This window comes from Schistocerca serialis, chromosome 8 (genome assembly GCF_023864345.2).
Source record: "Schistocerca serialis cubense isolate TAMUIC-IGC-003099 chromosome 8, iqSchSeri2.2, whole genome shotgun sequence".
Lineage (NCBI taxonomy): Eukaryota > Metazoa > Arthropoda > Insecta > Orthoptera > Acrididae > Schistocerca > Schistocerca serialis.
In genome coordinates, this window is record NC_064645.1 from 97783933 (window position 1) to 97797526 (window position 13594).

Below are 13594 nucleotides of genomic sequence, written 5' to 3' on the forward strand. Positions count from 1 at the left end.
CCACCTCGAATTCCTCCCCTGTGCCAACCTCTTCATTTCAGAGTAGCACTTGCACCCTACGTCCTCAATTATTTGCTGGATGTATTCCAGGCTTCGTCTTCCTCTATAGTTTTGACGCTCTACAGCTCCCTCCACTACCATGGCAGCTACTCCGTTATCTCTTGACAGGTGTCCTACCATCGGGTCCCTTCTTGTTGTCAGTGTTTTCCACATATTCCTTTCTTAGCCGATTCTGCGGAGAACCTCGCCATTCCTTAAGTTATCGGTCCACCTAATTCTGAACATTCTTTTTCAGCACCACAGCTCAAATGTTTCGATTCTTCTCCGGTTTCCCCACGGTCCACGTTTCACTACAATGCAATGCTGTGCTTAGAACGTACATTCTCAGAAATTTCTTCCTCAAACTGGGGTGTACGTTTGATACTAGTAGAATTCTCTTGGTCAGGAATGCTCTTTTTTGTCTGAGCTAGTCTGGTTTTTATGTCCGTTTTACTCCGCCGTTAAAGGTTATTTTGCTGCCTAGGTAGAAGAATTCCTTAACTTCATCTACTTCGTGACCATCAGTCCTGATGTTCCGTTTCCCGCTGTTCTCATTTGTGTTACTTCCCATTACTTTAGTCTCTCTTCGATTTACTAAAAAATGGCTCTGAGTGGCCGTAGGAATCGTAGAAACGCACAATCAAACACAGACGGTACAAAAAGAAATACATGAAAACGCAGAGGCTATTCAATTAAATTTAACAAAAGTACAGTCCGTATGTGAAGAGATACCTGACCAAGTTAATAAAGTTCACGAAGAAGTCGGTCTTCTGAAACAGGAAACTCGACATATTAACGAGGACATTATCAAAATAAATGAAACTTTAGAAACCGGTAATATAAAACAATCAATAACTGACCGAGAAATAAAACTTCTAAAAAAATTAGGTAATGAAATCAAAGAAGCCGAGGACAGAATACGTAAGGAAGTTGCGGGTAGACTGGGTGTTTCAAATGATTTGTCTACGTCAAGCAACAGGCAGCGTGACATTTATTCGTCCGTGCCAGATTACGATGTCAATTACGCAGAATATTACGCGCCCAGTCCGACGTATGTGAACGCACAGGTGCAGGCAAATAATGGCTATTCGCCAAACGCGGCGCTGCAACATGCTGTATGCGTGCCGCCTTGCATCTCGACGATTCTAGTCGATGAGAGCCTGTTAGAACATAGACAGTTTCCAGTTTTCACCACGGAATCCAGAAAAACTCATCCAGTCGTATTCGTAAGAGCATTTAAAAATGTCTTACCAAGAAACTCGACTGAGGCACAGCAGATGAGATATGTAGTAGGCTTCACACAAGGCGACGCACTTTTGTGGGACACAGACATGGCAGAACAGTGCGTCACCTACGAAGAAGTTGAACGGGCTTTCTTGGAGAAATATTGGTCTACTGGGGTCCAAGAAAGACTGTGGCGTGAAGTATTTAACCGACAACCGTTAAACCTCAAACACGGCGGGTTGAGAAAGTATTTCGAAAAGTATTTGAATAAGACGCGCTATTGGAACAATCCAATACCCCAAGTGGACGTTCTCAAAATTCTGAAAAACAGACCACCCGCGAACTTACGCTAAAAATTGGTAACCACACCGGAGAACGACCTTGAATACTTTCTTTCCGTGCTTGACTCAGCTGCTCTACACTACCGGCCATTAAAATTGCTACACCAAGAAGAAATGCAGATGATAAATGGGTATTCATTGGACAAATATATTATGCTAGAACTGACATGTGATTAAATTTTCACGCAATTTGGGTGCATAGGTCCTGAGAAATCAGTACCCAGAACAACGACCTCTGGCCGTAATAACGGTCTTGATACGCCTGGGCATTGATCAAACAGAGCTTGGATGGCGTGTACAGGTACAGCTGCCCGTGCAGCTTCAACACGGTACCACAGTTCATCGAGAGTAGTGACTGGCGTATTGTGACGAGCCAGTTGCTCGGCCACCATTGACCAGACGTTTTCAATTGGTGAGAGATCTGGAGAATGTGCTGGCCAGGGCAGCAGTCGAACATTTTCTGTATTCAGAAAGGCCCGTACAGGATCTGCAACATGCGGTGGTACATTTCCTGCTGAAATGTAGGGTTTCGCAGGGATCGAAAGAAGGGTAGAGCCACGGGTCGTAACACATCTGAAATGTAGCGTCAACTGTTCAAAGTGCCGTCAATGCGAACAAGAGGTGACCGAGACGTGTAACCAATGGCACCCCATACCATCACGCCGGGTGATATGCCAGTATGGCGATGACGAATACACGCTTCCAATGTGCGTTCACCGCGATGTCGCCAAACACGGATGCGACCATCATGATGCTGTAAACAGAACCTGGATTGATCCGAAAAAAATGACGTTTTGCCATTCGTGCACCCAGGTTTGTCGTTGAGAACACCATCGCAGGCGCTCCTGTCTGTGATGCAGCGTCAAGGGTAACCGCAGCCATGGTCTCCGAGCTGATAGTCCATGCTGCTGCAAACGTCGTCGAACTGTTCGTGCAGATGGTTGTTGTCTTGAAAACATCCCCATCTGCTGACTCATGGATAGAGACGTGGCTGCACGATCCGTTACAGCCATGCCGATAAGGTGCCTGTCATCTCGACTGCTAGTGATACGAGGCCGTTGGGATCCAGCACGACGTTCCGTATTACCCTCCTGAACCGACCCACTCCATATTCTGCTAGCAGTCATTGGATCTCGGCCAACGCAAGGAGCAATGTCGCGATACGATAAACAGCAATCGCGATAGGCTACAACGCGACGTTTATCAAAGTCGCAAACGTGATGGTAGGCATTTCTCCACCTTACACGAGGCATCACAACAACGTTTCACCAGGGAACGCTGTTTCTGTATGAGAAATCGGTTGGAAACTTTCCTTATGTTAGCATGTTGTAGGTGTCGTCACCGGCGCCAACCTTGTGTGAATACTCTGAAAAGCTAAATATTTGCATATCACAGCATGTTCTTCCTGTCGGTTGAATTTCGCATCTGTAGCACGTCATCTTAGTCGTGGCCAGTAGTGTAATATATGAAGAAGAGCCCAACACAAATAATCGGAATGAACACTCCGGAAACAATCAAAACAACGGTAACGGAAATCATTTTAATGGCAGTGGACAAAACCAAAACGTTGGGCATCCGTATGCGACAAGGCCCAATAATGGAAACCGGAATTACTGAAATCGAAGGAATTCGGCGCCACAGAGATGTGACGACCGAAGATTTAATACAGATTACTGTCCACGCTGGTATGGAAACGATAAAAATCACGCGAATTATTGGTCAGGCCAGCGTGATGAAAGGCGGCCCGGCAATGAAAATTAGAATAGTTACAGTAATAGGAATGACGGAACAAGGAGAAATAGCGACGGCCGACCGCAAGAAAATGTTGCACGCAGCAGTCCGGAAACGAAGTGGCGACACAATAACCACTCAGTACACATCGTAGAGGTAACGGACAGTAAGCAAGCAACACCGTTGCCTCCCCCTGGTAAACAACGATCGGTCGCAATGAGCCCTAACCGGCCGACCGATTTGACAACAGGGGCCACAGACATACACACATTACGTCTTAAACAATTATTTTTAAGATATGATCAGGATGCTGACGTAGAAGGAGATCTATGTGAAGAAGAGATGAAAGCACCGAACGAGGTAAGTGACCTCGTACAGGCTGTAATAACAGCAAAGATAGGAACTATAATTACGAACGTCATTTTAGATACAGGCGCATCTACGAATATTACACTCCTGGAAATGGAAAAAAGAACACATTGACACCGGTGTGTCAGACCCACCATACTTGCTCCGGACACTGCGAGAGGGCTGTACAAGCAATGATCACACGCACGGCACAGCGGACACACCAGGAACCGCGGTGTTGGCCGTCGAATGGGGCTAGCTGCGCAGCATTTGTGCACCGCCGCCGTCAGTGTCAGCCAGTTTGCCGTGGCATACGGATCTCCATCGCAGTCTTTAACACTGGTAGCATGCCGCGACAGCGTGGACGTGAACCGTATGTGCAGTTGACGGACTTTGAGCGAGGGCGTATAGTGGGCATGCGGGAGGCCGGGTGGACGTACCGCCGAATTGCTCAACACGTGGGGCGTGAGGTCTCCACAGTACATCGATGTTGTCGCCAGTGGTCGGCGGAAGGTGCACGTGCCCGTCGACCTGGGACCGGACCGCAGCGACGCACGGATGCACGCCAAGACCGTAGGATCCTACGCAGTGCCGTAGGGGACCGCACCGCCACTTCCCAGCAAATTAGGGACACTGTTGCTCCTGGGGTATCGGCGAGGACCATTCGCAACCGTCTCCATGAAGCTGGGCTACGGTCCCGCACACCGTTAGGCCGTCTTCCGCTCACGCCCCAACATCGTGCAGCCCGCCTCCAGTGGTGTCGCGACAGGCGTGAATGGAGGGACGAATGGAGACGTGTCGTCTTCAGCGATGAGAGTCGCTTCTGCCTTGGTGCCAATGATGGTCGTATGCGTGTTTGGCGCCGTGCAGGTGAGCGCCACAATCAGGACTGCATACGACCGAGGCACACAGGGCCAACACCCGGCATCATGGTGTGGGGAGCGATCTCCTACACTGGCCGGCCACCACTGGTGATCGTCGAGGGGACACTGAATAGTGCATGGTACATCCAAACCGTCATCGAACCCATCGTTCTACCATTCCTAGACCGGCAAGGGAACTTGCTGTTCCAACAGGACAATGCACGTCCGCATGTATCCCGTGCCACCCAACGTGCTCTAGAAGGTGTAAGTCAACTACCCTGGCCAGCAAGATCTCCGGATCTGTCCCCCATTGAGCATGTTTGGGACTGGATGAAGCGTCGTCTCACGCGGTCTGCACGTCCAGCACGAACGCTGGTCCAACTGAGGCGCCAGGTGGAAATGGCATGGCAAGCCGTTCCACAGGACTACATCCAGCATCTCTACGATCGTCTCCATGGGAGAATAGCAGCCTGCATTGCTGCGAAAGGTGGATATACACTGTACTAGTGCCGACATTGTGCATGCTCTGTTGCCTGTGTCTATGTGCCTGTGGTTCTGTCAGTGTGATCATGTGATGTATCTGACCCCAGGAATGTGTCAATAAAGTTTCCCCTTCCTGGGACAATGAATTCACGGTGTTCTTATTTCAATTTCCAGGAGTGTATTTCCAACAGTTTATTTAAAGAAGTTTCGAAAGCATTAAAATACCAGTGTTGACAACGGAAAATTGTAAAATCTTGACAGCTGTAGATAAAATGTCAAAAAGTATTAAGTGGCAGACGCAAATACCTGTTACCATTAGCGATGTCACGATAAACTGTACATTCTTAATCGTTGACAAGTTAATCGTCAATTGTATTTTAGGTATGGAAGTTTTCCGGCAGTATAAAGTAAACATCGACATAGGCAGTGGACTTTGCTATTTCCGAGTGGGCAGCCGTAGTGTGTAGGTCAATCTTGTAAAGTCAACAATAGAGCGTAATGGCCAATTACAGAAACAAGCTGAAGTAAAATTAGTTCACCCACAAGTGTTGTTGATAGATATTCCTTTCCGCAAACAATTAGGCACAGAAATAATTAACGAACAGGCCGCCCACGAGAAGGTAGGAAAATCCACTTGTCTTTCAGAAACTCAACAAAATGAATTAGCGGATCTAATTTATGAATACCAAGACATTTTTAGAAAACAGCCGACAGTAATCAAAAATTATGAATACTTCGTGGAAGTCTACCCCCATAAATCGTACTGCCATAAATCATATGCGATAACATGGGCAAAGAAGGAAGCGATTCGCAAAGAAATAGATCGAATGGTTCTGTGGAAGGTGATAGAACATTCCCATTCGCCCTACTGCAGTCCCATCCTAGCTGTCAGCAAACCTGACGGGTCAGTCAGATTAGTACTTGATGCGCGGGAAAGTAATAAGATCATAGTACCAATATGCATTAAACCAGAAAACATAACAAGCTTCAATTAAACATCGAAACCAGTAACCAACTGGGGGCATAGTTCAAATGGTTCAAATGGCTCTGAGCACTATGGCACTTAACATCTTAGGTCATCAGTCCCCTAGAACTTTGAACGACTTAAACCTAACTAACCTAAGGACGTCACACACATCCATGCCCGAGGCAGGATTCGAACCTGCGACCGTAGCAGGGGGCTTAGTTAACCACACCTAATGAAACATGTGTTACTTTGAGTATTAACACCATAAAATAAACCATACGGTACTTTTGTAGTCTAACTCAGTTATTTAAGAGCGAGGAACAATGACAAATTAGCGTGAAGGTCAGAGTTTGTTCAGCTTGAGGCGAGCAACAAACCGCGCGTCAAAGTTGCTATCGAATACTCAGCTGATGAGCACGCGATAGCTGCGTGGCAAGACGATGGCGTTGGTCGCGCTGTAGGCATCGAGTCAGGGAGAAATTTTCCCCCCTCCCCTGTCCGATCAGCTGAGAGTATCCAAAGCATGAAGGCGCATGCGCGGTCGAGTCCAGACGACACGTGACCCATGTTGTGCGCTGGCGGCCATCACGATTAATGTGTACCAATAATGAGGAATTTTCCCCGCGCCTGCAGCCCAGCCACGGGACACAAGGGAGCATGCGCGGAATATTTAATAAAAGTTTTGCCACTACGCCTACTACGAGACACGAGTGACGGAACGTCGTTCGAAAGCAAGAAAATAAAGAAGGACATAAGCCCCGTAAATAGTAGCTTAGAAAGTTTAGTTTATAAGTTTGTACTCCGTAGTATTAAGTGAACATGAAGGTACATACTGGTCCTCGACGGTATTTTACGCAGAGGAAGCAAGGAAGTACGCTACTCTGCTGCACTCAAAAACAACATTACATAGAATTTAGTGAAATCCTAGAGATAAGATAAGCTGTAAGGAAGGAGAAAGAAAATAGCACAGTACCAAAAGAAGTAATACAGACAGATGAACGGGAAAAAAGGCTATGTACACGTAAATAACACACAGTTACATATAGAAGGAAGCTAGCAGCAAAGAGTAAGGCAAAGAGATAACACACAATTTTACATTACACAGTAGTGAGCGATTTTCAGAATAACCAACAAGGTACATACGTGAATTTTGTGAAGCGAATGACAGAAGCTTTAAAATAGGGAAATAAATAAACAGATCTATGCAACGCGAGTAATGAACATGCATAGCTCTCAAGACAAATACTTACGCTTTATCGAGAGAGAAACAAATTGACGTTACGAAGCACATAAAACACTCAGTAAATACGACTCTGAAATGTATAAGCTATACACTGAGGGTACATGTACAAAAGTGAAAACTAAGGAGTAAAGGAGGAAAATATGGCATAACTGTGCATTAACTGACCATAAGGCAGTTATGTATGTATGACGAAAGAAGCACTGTACAGAAGGGAACAGAAATCCAAGTAATTAACGACGTAGAAGTGGATAGGGGAAAATTAAATTAAAAAACAACATCTTATAAAAATGTATACCTATCGCCGAGAAACAACGTAATTAAAGTCGTAGGACTCTACGAGGTTAACAGCAAATACAAAAAACTAATGCACGGTGCAACATTAGCGATACTTCACTCACGTATGCAGGAGGAAGTTGTGAAATACTTTGCACACATGAAACATGAAATTATGAATTGTTTCAAAAATATATCTTTCGCACATATCGCTATTTATATTTACGAAGAATGAAAATGATATCGCCGCTATACGAGAAACAGGTAAGTAGTGTGATCGACGACCTGTAAGCAAAAGGAATCGCTTATAAAATAAACTATAAACAAAAAGTCATACAGAATTTTAGGCTGCACTGAAGCTATGAAAGTAGGATTATTCGTGTACATAGATTTTCATGAGAACCGATGCATTAAAATGTTTATATTTTTTCTCATGATAACACAAGACGCCTTTAAGCGCACTTTAAGTTAAGATAATACACGCACGCAAGGGCGTGCCGCTATTACGAGACACTGCACGTAGTAATAGTAGCTACATCCTGAACTTGAAGATTTTATATTGATATGTCCATGTTAGTGTAGGAAGTTTTATTAGGGAGAATGATTTACAGGCACACCAGAACGTGCACAAGCACGAAACACTGTACATATTAGAGTTAAACTACATATAAATAATTATTTCATGCATTTTTCAGATTTTATACGTAGAAACCGTAGAATACACGTAGTCGTTGTCAATATCCTAAGTAGAAGGTAGAAAATTCCCTTCCCAAGCTCCAGTGGAGCGGCTACAGGTGTATTCTCTGCATGCTGATGCATGTCGTTGCGTATGAAGAATACGTAACGGAGGTAAACCTTAACTTATACTCGAGTTCAAGAAGGAAAACAAAGGACTTGTTTCTTCTAACTGATTGAGGTCAAAAGGTGTGTGTCAGTAACATCCAAGACAAAGAAGCCACTATGAATCGTCAAAAATTTTGCCTTTTTCGTCGATAATTCTACTTGTAATGAATGTAAACAATTTACTGTATGTATTATATTTTATTCCATTGTATGTAATGTATTTTATGTTTTTATGCAAAGTCAAGTGATTTACAATTTTGTAAGTATTTGTGTGCATTGACCAGACGTATCGAGTGGAATGAAACTCGGTACAATATATAAAAGGTGTTAATGAGAAGAAAAAAGTGTTGTGAAAAAGAAAGTTTGAATTGCAATACTCGCGATTAAAGTGGTGTGTGTAGAAATCAAAATTGCAAGTGTCAGCGAGCCTTAACAAGTGCAAACGAAAACTGAAGCTTGTACCATCGAACAACCCTGGCGACACGAGAAGACAATACCAAGTAAGTTTGACATGGTACGCTTCTTACCCGGAACTGCATCGACAGGATCGTCCTCCGCCTCGCACATAGTGTGGTGTGTTGTTCGGGGCACATATTCAAATGTTCCTCGTCGTATCCGGTCTAAGTACTGGAAGAAACTACAAAAAGCACACGCGTATTGAGGTTCAGAAGTCCAGACGGTACCCGCACGGTGGTGTATATTTACTGCACTGGCGCGCTCTATCAGCCGACGTTGCCTGCTAACGGACAACTAAACAATCATGCGTGCGTATCGCCCGCCCATATTCAACACTATGATGAGGGAGGAAACATTTGTAAATAACGTTGTATTCTTTGTATATTTTATTCTATAAACTTTACTATATGATGTTGTTTTCTCAGTATAAATCAAAAGTTTGTATACTAGGATTAGGGTTTGTAAATACACTCCTGGAAATGGAAAAAAGAACACATTGACACTGGTGTGTCAGACCCACCATACTTGCTCCGGACACTGCGAGAGGGCTGTACAAGCAATGATCACACGCACGGCCCAGCGGACACACCAGGAACCGCGGTGTTGGCCGTCGAATGGCGCTAGCTGCGCAGCATTTGTGCACCGCCACCGTCAGTGTCAGCCAGTTTGCCGTGGCATACGGATCTCCATCGCAGTCTTCAACACTGGTAGCATGCCGCGACAGCGTGGACGTGAACCGTATGTGCAGTTGACGGACTTTGAGCGAGGGCGTATAGTGGGCATGCGGGAGGCCGGGTGGACGTACCGCCGAATTGCTCAACACGTGGGGCGTGAGGTCTCCACAGTACATCGATGTTGTCGCCAGTGGTCGGCGGAAGGTGCACGTGCCCGTCGACCTGGGACCGGACCGCAGCGACGCACGGATGCACGCCAAGACCGTAGGATCCTACGCAGTGCCGTAGGGGACCGCACCGCCACTTCCCAGCAAATTAGGGACACTGTTGCTCCTGGGGTATCGGCGAGGACCATTCGCAACCGTCTCCATGAAGCTGGGCTACGGTCCCGCACACCGTTAGGCCGTCTTCCGCTCACGCCCCAACATCGTGCAGCCCGCCTCCAGTGGTGTCGCGACAGGCGTGAATGGAGGGACGAATGGAGACGTGTCGTCTTCAGCGATGAGAGTCGCTTCTGCCTTGGTGCCAATGATGGTCGTATGCGTGTTTGGCGCCGTGCAGGTGAGCGCCACAATCAGGACTGCATACGACCGAGGCACACAGGGCCAACACCCGGCATCATGGTGTGGGGAGCGATCTCCTACACTGGCCGTACACCACTGGTGATCGTCGAGGGGACACTGAATAGTGCACGGTACATCCAAACCATCATCGAACCCATCGTTCTACCATTCCTAGACCGGCAAGGGAACTTGCTGTTCCAACAGGACAATGCACGTCCGCATGTATCCCGTGCCACCCAACGTGCTCTAGAAGGTGTAAGTCAACTACCCTGGCCAGCAAGATCTCCGGATCTGTCCCCCATTGAGCATGTTTGGGACTGGATGAAGTGTCTCACGCGGTCTGCACGTCCAGCACGAACGCTGGTCCAACTGAGGCGCCAGGTGGAAATGGCATGGCAAGCCGTTCCACAGGACTACATCCAGCATCTCTACGATCGTCTCCATGGGAGAATAGCAGCCTGCATTGTTGCGAAAGGTGGATATACACTGTACTAGTGCCGACATTGTGCATTGTGCCTGTGTCTATGTGCCTGTGGTTCTGTCAGTGTGATCATGTGATGTATCTGACCCCAGGAATGTGTCAATAGAGTTTCCCCTTCCTGGGACAATGAATTCACGGTGTTCTTATTTCAATTTCCAGGAGTGTATTTGCATAAGTACGCCAAAACACTAACACACTTAGCAATACGAAAGAATTTACAGTGCCATAAAAATGAGACAGCAAAAATGAAAAAGACCCCCAAACCTATCGATTACAAGGTCGACTACTGTATCCTGTCAACCAAATAAAATTTCCTAGTGACAGCATACAGTAGGGGGGCAGTTGTAATGACACATTACGACGCAGAGAGATACAATACTTGCAGTTCTGCGCCTAACGTTAAACTGAGAATAATGTAGAAAATAATCTCCCTAATGTCCATACTTGATTCACTTTTGTTTCGTACTCCAAGAAGGAGCTAAAAACTCTCGTTTGTCACCTTGTATGTGACGGACGCTTTTTTTTCTTCACTGAAGCGTGGTGCAAGGCAGCCATATTATCAGTATTAATGATTTGTGCGACGAGCGTCAGAAAAGTCTTATTGTCTCGTGAAAAAATTTTGAAAAATATTCCAGTCTTACGAGAATTATTTCAATCGACGTAGCGTTGTAGTACTTAAGTTCCACTGTCTTCGCTAAAGAAGCCGACGCCGCCTTAGGAAGATACGCACGGTCAACAAAGAGAAGAACATTTATGGCGACCAATGAATTAATATTGTGGCAGAAGAACTAATTCCACGTTTAAGGTGAGAACTCTGAATAAATTTCCAAAATATTGGTAATTGGAAATGTACATCATATTTCAGGCAAAATTCAATCAGGACTGACTTTGTCTGCATTCAATGCCAGTCATTACAGTCCTTAAAAGCCTTTCAAAAATTCTAAAGTTAAAGTTCCATATCCATATATTTTCTTTTCAAAAAATCAATAAATTTAATTTTTCTATTTATTTCACCACACAATCAAATACCATTCCTTTTCTGATTTTCTTTTATGATTTTTGTGTAAGATTGATTAGCTAGTTGTAGTTACAAAAGAATAACGAAACTTATCACTACTTTGTAGACTTAAATACGCAATGGATCTGAGTCTTAGTCCCTCAACTATTCACGGTTTTTATTTTATTGTAATTTCACATGGGTTCACCAGCAGCCTTACGAAGTTAATTAAACTGATTATTAATTTGAGTTCCAAAAGTGATCACAAGCATAGGAAACAAAAATGCTTTGAGTAAATTCACTAGCTCAGGTGTAAAAATTAAGGATGTAGCTCAAAATTTGAAGGGTATTGAGAAGATGATACTTTCCTTTATGTAAAAATAATAACATTTATCATCGCTCAGACATATATTTATGATTACAGCAAGCGATGGCTTGGAACTTTACCTTCTTTATCTTTCATGGATTTTTAGAAAGAATCAGTGGGAGTAAAGGTATTAGAAACAAAGAATTCCAATGTTTTGCTAATGTATTCACTGATGTATAAAACAAGTTAGGAATTACCCTTATCTGCTTTTACAACTAAGCTTTTCGTTAATATTTTATTAACATAATAATATTCAAAGTTATTGAGTTTGTTTTCTTACTCTCACAGACATATTCTTTGACAAATGTAGCTACAGTACAGGACAAGATGCTTTTCTTTGCCACTGTACCTTCAGCCTGATAAATTAATAATTTTGTACTTGTAATGACTCTTAAGGTTTTTGTCACTGATTGATGGACATAAGTTATATTTTAAACTCTTTTCTAACATTTTGACTTCTACATTAGAGAACAATATTTGACAGGTTTACTACTCTGCAGTAAGATTAAAATTCTGATTCAATATTAGTAGAAGAGCACTGTCTAACAAACAAACTTTCGATTTTCTTTTTATGCCTGTCGCTCACAACTTGTCTCCCTAATTTAGTATATTCATCAACTACTTCATACACTGACTGGAGGTATGCCTAATTTATTTCTTTACCTAGTAACAAGTGGGACATGTACACCTTTTTAGTAAGTGTAGACGAGCATTTAAGTGTCACTTTCAGCTCTTCTTTCAACCATTTCCTTACACACGACTCTTTCACCTTCTTAGACAGCCTCTCTTACCTTTGTTTTTACATGAACGAAAGTGGGTGTAATTTTTACTGCAAGACACTGTTGGATGAAGCTAACTGCAGCCTTACACTTCATTAGTTTCATTTTTGTGCGGTGATATTTTGTTCCTGCCTGTTGTGCTGTGCTGGGCAGCAGATCAAAAACTTTTTTCAGGTGGCTGTCAACAGCATCTATATACTTGGAAAAATGTGTGGTAAACACTGTGCTGTCTAACAGTATATTTATTCACAACCGGTTTCGAGCGTTGATCATCTTGACATCGCTGGCACAGAAATAAAAACAAAGTGGAAACTGTGAATATCAACACAAATAACATTTTCATGAGAATTACCAGTGAAAAAAATTAGGTTTACTAACGAAAATTTAGAGAGGCAAGTCGTGAGTGACAGGGATAAAAGGACAATTGAAAGTTTCTTTGTTAGACAGTGTTCATATACTAATACTGAATCAGAATTTAATTTTATGGCAAAGTAGTAAAACTTACAAATCTTGTGCTCTCCAATGCAGACGTCAAAACGTTAGAAAAGGGTTTAAAATAAAACTAATGTCCATTAACCAGTGATAAAAACATTAAAAGACTCATTGCAAGTACAAAATTGTTAATTGATTGGGCTGAAGGTACTGTGCCACAGCTAAATTTGTCAAACAACATGTCTATGAGAGTAACAGAACTAAACTCAATAACTTTGAATGTCATTTTGTAAAAAATATTAACAAAAAGCTTGTCAAAGCTGAGACCTTAGTGATAAAACTCCTTAGTTGTTTTATACATTAATGAATACATAAGCAAAATATTGGAATTCTTCGATTCTAGTAACATTACTCCATTAGAGAATGACTCCATTTTTTCCTTCTAAAAAGTCCTGAAAGATAAGGCAGGTAAAGTTCAATACATAATGAT